The following is a 12,960-nucleotide window of genomic DNA, read 5'->3' as shown; positions in this document are numbered from 1 at the left end:
GACTTGTGGGTCTCTTGTAGTCGTACTCCTGTGTTGAAGTTTTCCTAACGTTTTAAGGATTGCGTTACTCTGTATACTGCCCTGTTGTTGTTTCAGTGTTATAATCAGCGGTGCGCCTCGTCCGTTGTAGCTGGGACGACGCATTGGCGGCGGCCAGTTTAAAGTGTAAATTGTAACCGATAGCGAGCTCACTGTGTTTATCAGGAGACTCCTGTTCTTCCTCGAATTTAACTTGAGTGTTTTACTATTTGTTCCTGGTGAAGTCGGGGCGTCCGTCTTTCCTTCTTTACCATTCCTATTTTCTTGGCTAAGTATCGTCTGGCATGTACTTACATGCCTATGGAGCCCAAACCGACTTTCCCCCGAGGACGGCTTATATCAGTTTCTTCAGTATTACTTTATGGAGAAAAACACACTTCTTTAACATTTGTTTCAGTAATAATGTATTTTCGTTGCCTAAGTGAACCTACAAGGGATCACAAATTTGGCATTGGAGGGAAGCGTGGAGGGTAAAAATCGTAGAGGGAGACCGAGAGATGAATACACTAATCAGATTCAGAAGGATGTAGGTTGCAGTAGGTACTGGAAGATGAAGAAGCTTGCACAGGACAGAGTCGCATGGAGAGCTGCATCAAACCAGTCCCAGGACTGAAGACAACAACAACAACAACAACAAGTTAACCTAGACGCGCAGATGATGTGCTTCGCGTGTAGAAAGAAGAGACAGCTTCAAATCATTGTAGAACATATGAACTGACGCTACAAAAACATATATAACTATGGAAATACAGTTTTCCATTGAGTAGGAACAATTTTCTTTTTTAACACTCACGCGTGTTTCACCGTAGCAGGAGGGTTCATTTTATTTCCTTGCGAACAACACTTAAAGATTTAGGACGATAATTGGCCGCATATTGGGATTTTCTCTGCCTCTCGATGACTGGGTGTTGTGTGATGTCCTTAGGTTAGTTAGTTTTAAGTAGTTCTAAGTTCTAGGAGACTGATGACCATCGATGTTAAGTTTCATAAAATTAATCCCAAGCATAGAAAATGTTAAATGTTAAAGTGCCCACCAATCTTCACGACCTCTCCGAACCGAACTGAATGCTTTGCACGTATGCACGTCCGGGATTCCCCGATTTGAAATACATGCCGCGCGAGTGTCATATTTCATTTAGAGAGTTCTCGGTCGTGCCGCTAGAAATACAGAGTCTCATTTAGTTAATCAATTGTGATATTCTGCAACAGATATAAAACCGATGTTATAGTGTTTAATGTGAATTTGTACCAAAGCTTTTACAACGCGTACGTTAAATGGCATGACTATTAGTCGTAACACATGTGCGAGCAAGAAGCTAATTGTTTGTGGAAAGGAAGTTCATCGTCGAGAATTCTCTTTTTTAGCGTTCACAAATCAAGAGACTGAAAATTCATCGTACATATATGGTTCAATGGAAGGTAGAAACAATTTTATCTTCAAAGTAGCTAAAAGTTCAGTGATAATTAATGTATATAATATACCCACAGAAGATAAGTTTTTTAGGGATCCGTCAAAAAAGAAAATGCTGTTTTCGTGGAGCCTTTCCGTCCTGTCCGTCCGTCCGAACACTACTCACGACTGAAATGTTCAAAATAAATCACGCATTAAAAACACTCTTTAATACACTTTCTAAACAAAATATAGTTTTATTAAAGTGTTGTAATCATTATTTAAACAAATAAAAGATTCATTCTTACGTACATCGTTCCATACGATTCACGAATCGTCACACGTAGTAACAGAAATGTGATATGGTGATAAAAGAATAAAGCAGTCTTGAAAAACGTACCTTTTAACTTCGCAATAAGGGAAACTGTATTCTGAAAGCAGTTGCGAATAATCTCTTTACAATGTGCCTAGTGAAGCGAACGAGGTTCACTCAAGATAAATCTCCTAACGGCGGATCTTAACCATGAAAAAAATTCCGAAATTACAGTGGCTTTCACAATAGAATATTACTTCTTTGTACTCACGTTCGTGGCTAACACTCATTTCATAAGACTTTTTGCAAACGCGCCGTCATTTTGAGATCACGCGCAATATCGACAACCGCAGGAACTGCTAGCGACTTTGTGACAAGGAAGAATGTGCGTGTTATTGCTCCTCGTTCCATTCGCAGCAATTTAGGCTGTCCTCTTAGTTTGCTGCCTATCCACACATCCGGAAATTGCCACATATTCGGATATAAAGAGCCAAATATGTGTGAAAACGAAAAATACGAATTTTATTGTTGCTCGTTTGAATGGAAGCAATTAAAACTATACTCTTAGGTTGCTGTCTACCCACACACTTGAAAATTACCTCATATCCGGAAAGATACAGCGAAATATTTGTGACAGTGAAGAATATAAATGTCGTTGCTCCACATTTCACTCGTAGAAATTTTTGCTGTCCTCTTGGGCACACTCGGAAATGGCGAAATATTTGTTTCACCATTCGTTCTCTGATCAGATAACATCAAAGGTTGCGGAACACACTTGTATTTAATTCATAAGGAAGTCCTAGAGCTTGTTAGCAACACTAAGATGACGAAGAGAATACTTGAATGTAGCAGGATACGAATCTACATCCACTGACGCAAGAAACCACGACATTATACACTTGTTATGAGATATTAGTCTCTTGATTATGTCAGTATCTCTTGAAGGCTTAAATCGTTGATGCATTGTTAATTGACGTTTAATAATAATGGTGACATGTCTGTGATAAATTTCCAATGTACCGTTAACTTGAAACGGCATGCTGGAAGTTTAATACCAGCGTTTTTCATGCTTGACAAGCGTGTTTCTTTATAAATTACTGACAATAGCAACTCACTTCTAAGACAAAACTCTTATATGAAAGGATTAACATCCGATAAATCATTATGTGACTTTTAATTATAAAAATAATTACAATAAATTGTACTGAGAATGTGTTTTTATATATCTCTGATACGCGTGCATGAAGTCTTGTGAGAGCCTCGTATCTTATACTAATACTAATGAAGTTCCAGCGGTTGTCGATGCTACGCTATAGGTCAAAATGTCGTTTGCAGAAAGTCTTGTAAAATGAATGTTATCCAGAGGTTTTTTCGTATAGTTGTATATCTTCGGTGAGGAGCGTATACCCCCAAGGTTCAGTTATTGTTTCTCGCCGATCACCGCAGGGAACACTGATCTCACATATACGAATTAAAACTTTCAATCCGCTTGATGTATTAAACCGTACAGTTAAAAAGCCCCAAGGGTGATCCGAATGCATAGACAGCCATAAACAATGCAACTGGGTTGCGATAGTCTAAAGCTTTTAAACACACCCACAGAGGAAAGCGAAAGACTTGAAGTCTTGGGACCTGGGAGACACGACCGATGCACTTGCTGTCCAATATTCGGACTACGTACTCTGCTCCCGCACAGCCACACGAAATTGTGCCCCTGCCCACACACGCCTACTTTCACCCTAAGAAACATTGTCCAGAACTCATGTCTTAGACATGAACAGTCGCGTGACTGCCTTTGTGCTCACGTACTTTCAGGGGAACCATCGGTTTCCGAATCTGCTTGTAGTAGGATTATTGGGTTGTTTCCTTGTCCACTACTTGTCCATTTCGTTTATACTATAATAGTGAAGCGCCCTGTATACGGTTGCAACGTGAGCGCCCGATGTTTAAGTGCCACAGTTAAAACTTTCAATCCGCTTGACACAGTATGTTATTTGATACAATTCTGTACTGTCGTTTAGCGAAACAAAAGTATGAGCCTGTTGAGTATGGGATCCGGTGTATGGCAGGATTTGGAGCTTCTGGGAGATAGAACTCAATACGTCGTTCTTAACGAGACGAAATTGACAACCATAAAAATAATTTCTGTAGTAATCAAGTTGTGTAGCTTCTCTCACTCGCGGGAGGGAGTTACGAAGATACTGAAAAACCTGATCTCGCTGCCTGAAGGAGGTGCCAGCTGTCTCGCCAACTTACAGACTTGCAAGAACTAGTCTTCGGCAGAATACTGGAATGCAGTAAGTACCCTGCGATCCACTCCCGTGGTGACCGTGCAGACTAGAGTACAGTAATTGCGGAGGCTAAACGGCAACTGGACCGGCTGTGGTACCTGTGACATTCCTCAGAGTTTACGTGGAAGAATTGGCTCCCCTTCTAGCAGCAATTTGTGGTAGGCGGCTGCAGCAACGAAGGGTACCTAGCGACTGAAAAAAAGTGCACGAGATTCCCATTTTTAAGAAAAGTCGTCGAGCACATGCGTATAATTATAGGGAATATGCGGCTGAGCGTATTTTTGGAACATTTCCCGTGGAGAAAAACAGCGGTCTGGCTATCATACTTCCGGAATTTGACGCAGTTCTCCACCGTCGTTTACTGAACAAAATACGAGCTCGCAGAGCGTCAGAGCAGCTTTGCGACTGATTCGAGATTTCCTTGCAGACAGACTTCAACATGACCTTCTTAACGGAACAAGATCGACAAATGTAAACGTAATTTCAAGAGTGTCGCCAGGGAGTGTGATACGATCGTTACTGTTTATATAAATGTTTATAGCTGTTTATATAAATGGCTAGTAGAAAGCGTCGGAAGCTCTGTACGGAGATGTTAGTTGGTACTGTGTACGGAAAAATTCATCTAGTTATGTTCCGTCAGTGTATTGTAATAGCCCAGAGAAGCCGTATTCTATAGAATCCGTGACAATGAACTGCGTCTCTGATGCTAAAGAAGAATGGTCTTAATTCTTTTTACTTTTGTTCTGTAAGAGAAAAACTACGGACGTATCTCTTTGTAGAGGACGCTGTATGCAAGATTTCACAATATATGTATCAAACGTAATTGTGTGTTCCTTCACCTTATCTCTCTCCATGTAAGATAATTAAGAAGATAATAACATAAGAAATCAGGTATGAAGATTCTTTTAACCATCTGGCTTTCGTTTGTAGTAATGGCGCACTTTGAAAGTGATTACATGTAAGCCTGGCTGATTACAGTTGGATTTAAGTGAGGATAAAATTCAAGGCTCTAGCCCGTATCAGCATTAACATCTTTGTTCAATGATATTGAGATAATAATTTTCATTAAAAAAAATGATATTAATTTTTATTTAGTTAGTGAATAGCATTTCACCGTTAAGCCAAGTCAGGAAAGGATATTACTATTATCATTGCAACAATTTCTCTACTTAGGTGGTTATTTCATCTCTCTCCGTAGCATTGTTTTATACCTGGCAACATTCGTACATTTTTGTTCGACAAGCTACGTCTGTGATATATTCTGGGGGAATATTTGTATTAAGAACAGAATTTCCGCAAAGCAGTAGTTCAATGTGTTTTTGCCTTCCTAGCGCATTTCATTGCTGCCAGCACCATTTCATTGCTGTCAACTTATGAAACTCATACGATATAAGTAGCAGATGCTACAGGAGAGGTTTACTGTTCAAATTCCGAGAGCGTACTTTCGAAGAAGAGTCCGACAACATATTAATGTCTCACATATATGTCTCACGAAATGACCACGACAAAATCGGAGAAATTAGAGCTAACACGAAACTTTACTGACAATCGTTTTTCGAGATGGAACAGGAAGATAGGGGAGGCGGGGAACAGATAGAGGTTCCAGAAATACCCTCCGCCACACACTCTAAGGTGGCTCGCGGACTACAGAGCGAATGTGCGTTTTCCAGATGAGCATCAAAGGGTGCTGGGAGTCGAACTGTGCTGTAGATAGCGTAGCGGCATCAATAGTAGTTCACGGTGTGACAGGCACTGGCGGCCAGTAGGCGTTACAAGACATCTCGCAAGACCTGAAGAAGGCGGTGGGAATATAGTGCACAGAACTGGAACGCAGGACTCGGCTGAGAGGCCGGAAGCGCAGCGTCAGACGGTTCCACGTACCTGTCGACTCTCCCAGAAGGCGCTGCTGGTCCGCCGGCAGGGCCTCGGCCTCTGCTGCCGGCTGCCTCCTGCGCGTCTCTTAAGCGCCGCGCAAGTAACCCGTGACGTCAGAACTCGGCGGCTGCCCCCTCTCTCTCCCCCGGGCACTGATAGAGGACTGCTGGCGCCGCCTTCAGCCGTGTCTGCCGCGGCCGCCCGACGAGTCACGTGGGCGGTGCTTCCCGGGACAACCCTGAGACACGAGGGCTGGCGTCACTAGCAAGTGCACGGCTGAGGGTACTTCCCTCTGTACCGCGTATCGATTCACCGCCAAGAGCTCCAGCCAAACTTTTCTTTATTCCATTGCTACATCTAGACTTGAGTGACAAGAGTGACATGATACCTTCCAATGTCGTGTCGGACCTCCTTTTCCTCGGCGTAGTGGAGCAACTGGACGTGGCATGGACTCGACAAGTCGTTGCGGAAATTCTGAGTTGTGCTGACTCTATAATCGTCCATAAATGCTAAAGTGTTGTCGCAGCAGGATTTTATGGGCGACCTCTCGATTATGGAATTCGTGTCGAGTGATGTGGATGGCCAAATCATTCGCTCGAAATTTCGAGACTGCTTTTCAAATCAATCGCGAACAATTGTGGTTCGGAAACGTGGCGTTTCGTCATCTACAAAAATTGCATCTTTGTTTGAGACCGCGAAGTCTACGAATGGCTAAAAATGGCTTACGTGTACAGTCAATGATTGGTTTAGTTGGACCAGATGTCCCAGTCCGTTCCATATAAACACAGCCCACGACCTCCTCCTGTTGGTCGGCGGCCGTAGCCGGGAAGCCCTAGAACCAAAAGTAGAAAAAGCAAAACGATACTAACTGAGTGGTGCCAACAAGCAAAAATGAAGGTCGCACCGCACAAGTCAACATACCTTCTTCTAAAACGCAGTCTGATCAGAAACCCCACAGTCAGAAAAGATGGAACACCAGTTCTCCAGCTTCCCGAAGAACGATGCCTAGGCGTAATCATTGATGAAAAATAGAGCTACACATCTCACATAGAAACCATAACACTACCAGCCCTAGAAACCCATTAACATGGAACACAAAAGATTTTCATCTGCCACCCGCACTGATCAAACTCTACCATAACAGCATCTTATCGTCAGTAGTAGGATATGCGTGTGGGGTCTGGGCACACAGGATCGCGACGGTGATGGCAGCCATGGCCGTAAGAAGGGTGCAGAGTAACATGATTATCCTATCTGTAGGGGTATACAGAACAACTCCTGGGGGGAGGGGGGGGGGGGGTTCTATTGGTGCTGATGGGATTATGTCCAATAGACACAAAAATAAGAGAACAGGCAGCACGGTACTGGGTTTCGAAAGGAAAGGTAGACAGGACTAGGGACATCTTGGGTAGGAGACAAGCTTGCTGTTAAAGGAAGGAGGGACGAGTTGTAGCAAATATCATGGGAAAACGAAGAAACTGGTAGAAGAGTCTTTAAACTGCCGCCTAACATCAAAGAGCGACTTTAGATGACCTACTTCGAGCCAAATAGAGGATTACTGCACTTTCTCACGGGACGTGGGCCATACCCGACACATCTATGTCGGTTTGGGAAAAGAGCTACACCAGCGTGTGACTGTGGCGCTCGAGACGGTACACCTGAGCACATCATCTATGACTGCTTGTTATACGATGACCTAAGAACACAGTTACCCAATAACGACACCTATGCCATAATACGACGTGATGATACCTTTAGCGACCTTAACATTCTGGCAAACGAGGTATCACAGAAGATCTTGCGAAACTTTCTAAGGAACCAAAATGGATAACAAAAAACCCGGAGTAGACTGAGATGTACCCGCCATAGCGCCAGGTGCGGAACTGGTCAGTCGCTTCACGACTGGAATCCGTCGCCATACTGGACCAGGCCAGCGGGCGCCTCACCCACCAGGCAATCACAACTGCACTCTAACTTTAAGAACTAGAACTTAGTAGTAGTAGATTAGAACACTAACCAACACTAACAAGTAGGGACTGCAGCGACGATACAGACTTGGCCAGCCCAGTGCCAGGGGCACGCTCCCTGGGTTCAGCTCGGTGAGCAGGCCACACATCAACTGGCACACCTGTAATCGCTGCAGAATAGATCAGTTAGAAATAGGATAGATTAACCTTGTTCGCAGTTATGCCAGTTGTAGAAAATGTAATGTAACAATGCTGTTGAACGCGTAGTATAATATGTAGGGCCACTAATTATTAAGGTGCTGGGTTGTTTGTATCTTCATGTTGTATTGATTGTATTGTGTTAATAAAGATTTAAAAAGAAACAACACAGCCCACACGATTATAGAACGACCCCAGCTGGCACATCTCGTGTCCACGGCCTCGTCGAGTGTGTGCCACACTCCAACCCTGCCATCAGCTCTTACCAACTGGAATTGGGGCTCATCTGACCAGGCCATGGTCGTACAGCCGTCTACGGTCCAACCCGTACGGAGCGGCGCTGCAGGCGATGTCTCGGTGACAGCAAAGGGACTCGCCACCGTGTTCTGCTGCCGTAGTCCATTTACGCCTAATTTCGCCTCGCTGTCTCAACGCATACGTTCATCGTACGATTCACATTGATTTCTCCTGTTATTGCAAGCTGTGTCGCTTGTCTGTTAGCACTGACAAATCTACGCATACGCTGCTGCTCTCGGTGAAGTGAAGGGCGACGGCCACTGCGTTATCCGTGGTGAGAGACAATGGCTGAAATTTGGTATTCTAGGCAAACTCTTGACACTGTAAAATTTAAAAGTCCCATGAGTCTAGCTGCAGCTACCATTCCTAGTTCAAAGTCTGTTAACTCCAGTCGGGCGGCCGTCATCAGATCAGAAACCTTTTCACATGAATTACGTGAGTAGAAATGACACCTTCGCCGAAGCGCTACACTATATACAGGCTACCACCGTCATCTGTATATATGCCTATCGTTATGCTATGACTTTTACCGCCTCGGCGTTTACTCCGCAAGGTCCCTTACGGTGTGTGGCGTAAGATCCCCTGTGTATCATCGTCACTTCTTCTTTTTCCTGTCCAATTGCGAATGATTCGCGGGGACAACTACTGTTGGTAAACCCCCGTGTGAGCCCGAGTCCGTCTAATTTCATGTTCATATTCCTTTCGCCAGATGGCTGGAAGCATGACATTGGATTACTCTAGTAGGAATGTACACCCTCCAAACAATTAACACTAAATCACAGGTCAATGTGTCTCAGGACTTTCGTGATTTATTTATTCGTAGAACTGATGGACAAGTTCCCAAAACTTTAATGATGAAGTCACACCTTCCAGCCATGTCCACTTTTTGAAGGAAGACATAGATACCAGCTCAGTGAACTTCGAATTCTTGGGTTACTTTCAAGCAAACTTGCACAAAATCATCTAGAACGCTGTAATATGCACTCTTTGGTTTTGTAGAAAGTCTTTGACTCTGTTCCGTATCTTAGGAACGATAATGAAGTTGGAAGATGGAAGGGGCATTGGTGGACACAACTGACTCACAAAGACGATAACGGACACTCTTGAAGTGTATTACGGCCAGGCTTTCAGACAGAACCAGTCCACACTAAGTGACATGAGAAGTGCAGTATGGCTTACATATTTACAAATGGCGTCAAGAGATCTGTGCCACATTGTCTGGTGTAAATATTTACAGGCTCAGAGGGATAACAAACCTACTTTCGCAAAGAGAGCTTCCAAATTGGATCCTGCATTTTGTCGAAGCACTTACAGCTTTCTCGCCGATCCTGAACTTTCAAAAAAAGTGTGTTCGTTGCAAAACCGAGAATCCAAATGAGTCTCTAAATTCATCGATATGGAAACTATGCTGTGAAACCACATTTTGATCTACTACAGTAGCCAGAAGTGCAATTTATGATGCAGTTCTTGCATTTAATGACGCGAAGATAGTGAGGATAAAGATATTACAGAGGATGGGCTTTAAGATAGGAAATTTCACTAGACATCTTGAGCAAAATAGATTTAGAGCGCCTCTCTATAGGTGAAGTCAGTTGAAGACCTGGTAAAGGAAAGAAGGCAAAAAAGAAGAAACCAGAAGAGAAACCTTGAAGGGGAAAAAGAGCCTGGATACAAATCTGACGACTTCTGGTGACCTACCAAAAAGAGCTAGGTTGAATTTTAAATTGTATTTCCTGAAAAATATGTTTTTTAAAGTTAATGTGCCGTTTTCTCAGAATCGCTGATGGCTGGAATTATGAAATTTTGTGCATTTATTTATATAAACAGATTAAATTTTGAAATTGGGAGTTAGTCTAGGCAAAGTGCTTGAAGTTTTGTGTGATTTTTATATTGTACTTATGGAAATACACTACACAAATCATCAATGTTCTGCTGTTCGATATACTCCAAAAAGCTCATGGGAGAAGGTTACTATGCACAAAGAGATTAAACAGACAAAATTTTGTTGGAAAGAGATATATTTTTTGGAAACAAAACTTTTAATGTCCATAAAAATTAAGTATATATAATGCGAGGAACTTAACAGTAAATGTTTTAATTTCACGTAAAGCATGGCACAAAATTTCTTCAAAATTGTGGATTTGGTGCATCTTTTAAATAGTGTTTTTCATTAACATATCTCCCATAATGAAGATGGCACGAAGCACGTTGCTCTTCTCTGTATCTTCTCTCTTTCCTCTACCAGTCCTATCTGGTACGGATCCCAGACTCACGAGCAGTATTCAACTATCTACATCTACATCAATACTCTGCAAACCACCTGACGGTGTGTGGTGGACGGTACTTCTCGTACCGCTAACTGATCACCCCTTCCGCGAATGGCGAGTGCGAAGACTGATTGTCAGTAAGCCTTTGTGTTAGCTCTAATTTCAAGAATTTTCTCGCTGTTGTCATTTTTCGAGGCATATGTGGGAGGAACTAATATGTCGTCAGACTCTTCCCGGAAAATACTCTCTCGAAATTTCAATAGCAAACTTCTCCGTGATGCACAATGGCCGTCTGTGACTGCGGTTTGTCGAGCATCTATTTAATGTTCTTGCGCCGACACAACTATCCCGTGACGAAACGCACCACTGGATCTTCTCTATCTCTTCCATCGGTATTGATCGAACGGGGATTTCGTAAGCCACGTTCTTCGTGCCATAAGATTCTTCCACTAAAACTTCGTCTGGTATATGCCCTACCTGCTACTAGTTTTATATGGCCATTCAATTTTAATCGGTCTCTAAGCCTACTCCTAGGTATATTATGAAAGTGACTGCTTCCAATTATCGTGTAATGATACAATATCTTATCTTTCTGTCTACTTGTGCACGATGCGTTACATTTGTTAATGTTGAGCTTCAACTGGCAATTCCTGCACCAACCGACGATACTCTGCAGTTCTTTTTGCATTTCGCTACAATTTCTAGCGTTGCGACTTCTCTGTATACTACAGCATAACTAGCGAAAAGCTTCACGGAACTTCGGACGTTATCCATTAGGTGATTTTTATGCAAGTGGCCCAGGAGGAATGGCCAATATTGAGTGATGTACCAGGAATAATCACTTCAAGCAAACAAATCTAGCAAACATGGCTTCTAAAACGCATACCATAAGTCCTATGGGCACTACTTTATATTCAGTATTCTGAAACAAATCTTTTTACTGCAAGCTCTTTACTGTCCGTATTTTTGGAGGAGTTGGTACGAAGCAAAACAAGAAAAACGATGTCCAACAAACATGGTCTCTAAAATGCTCACATGTAAATCTGTGATCACTTTTCAGTGCAAGAGATGTGTTTCACAGTAGCGGAGATGAACAAGTTTACTAGAATTTTTACTTCGTTGCCGTCATATCCCTGAATATTGGACACTCGACCTGGGACATCCCGTTCATCGTGAAAAGTAACGGTGCTGTAAACACTCCCTAGGTGTATGGCCGAAGTTACTTTTACGTCTCTCCGTTCATAATGACGTGCCGCGCTCTGTTTGCTACAAACTCATCAGTCCAATGACATCGCTGTCTCGTATTTCATACGCCCATACTTTGTTCTTTAGGCGGCAGTGCGGAACTTTATGGAACGCCTTACAGAAATCAACGAACACGACATCAACTTGGGCGCCGGTATATAATGTTTTCTGAGATTCATGCACGACCCGAACGAAGTGGGTTTCACAGGATCGTTCTTTTCGAAACCCATATCGATTCCTACAGATGTGATTTTCCGTCTCCAGAAATTTCAGAATACGCGAGCTTATGAATTGTTTTAAAATTCTACAACGGGTCGAAATCGAGGTATATAGGCCTATACTTTTGTCCGTTTATTCGACGAAGCTTGAAAGCGGGAAAGACCTGAGTTTTTTTCCAATCATTAGAAACACTTCGTTCCTCTAGATATCTGCAGTATACTGCTGCTACAAGAGGTGCAAGTTCTTTAACACAGAACCAGTATCGGTCCACAAAGCATCATCTCTTATCATAAAATCTTTACAGCAGCTTGCAAGGCGATATAAATTCAATGGCGCCAGATAATACGAAATGTGTAATAACGTAAGCATAAGAAACTGACAAGGAGGAGACGTGGACTTTATATAGCTGTAAATTTTTTTTGTGAAAACTGATGGTGGTCTGTGGACCGAAACTGGTTGGTCTGGCTGGCCAAAATAAGTCTGCCATGGAAAATATCTCATCCTCCTTAACATAGGGAACCCAACTTCATCCGCTCCAGGTGTGGGTTTTGTAAGTTGGGTTGCCTATGTTAAGGAGGCCACCTGGTATAATAGAGAAATTTTCATCACAGTTCTTAGCGATCATGACTTTTTCATATACTTACGACCTTTAGGGGAACACCTTCTTGAATTATTGGGGTTTCTTCCTGATCCTTTGGCGTAGTGGACACCGAAGGAATTTGTATTTGGAATCCACAAGCCAGCTTGTGGTCTGTTCGACGGGTACTTCGTGCATCTCCTTCCTGTTTCACTCGCGAATGGTCCGCTCGAAGAACTGTCCTCTTAAGCATGTGTGTGAGCTCTGATCTCTCCAATTTTA

At 42.8% G+C, this 12,960-nt stretch overlaps 1 protein-coding gene across 1 annotated transcript in view; it reads right to left on the bottom strand.

The window, feature by feature from the left end:
* The window catches only part of LOC126284651 (PI-PLC X domain-containing protein 1-like), a 365,603-nt gene that overhangs the window by 125,285 nt on the left and 227,358 nt on the right, over window positions 1-12,960 (bottom strand). The gene's annotated exons all lie outside the window — the stretch shown is intronic.

This window comes from Schistocerca gregaria, chromosome 8 (assembly GCF_023897955.1).
Source record: "Schistocerca gregaria isolate iqSchGreg1 chromosome 8, iqSchGreg1.2, whole genome shotgun sequence".
NCBI classification, from domain to species: Eukaryota; Metazoa; Arthropoda; class Insecta; order Orthoptera; family Acrididae; genus Schistocerca; species Schistocerca gregaria.
Note: the sequence above shows the minus strand (reverse complement) of the source record. Positions and strands in the feature narration are given on the sequence as shown.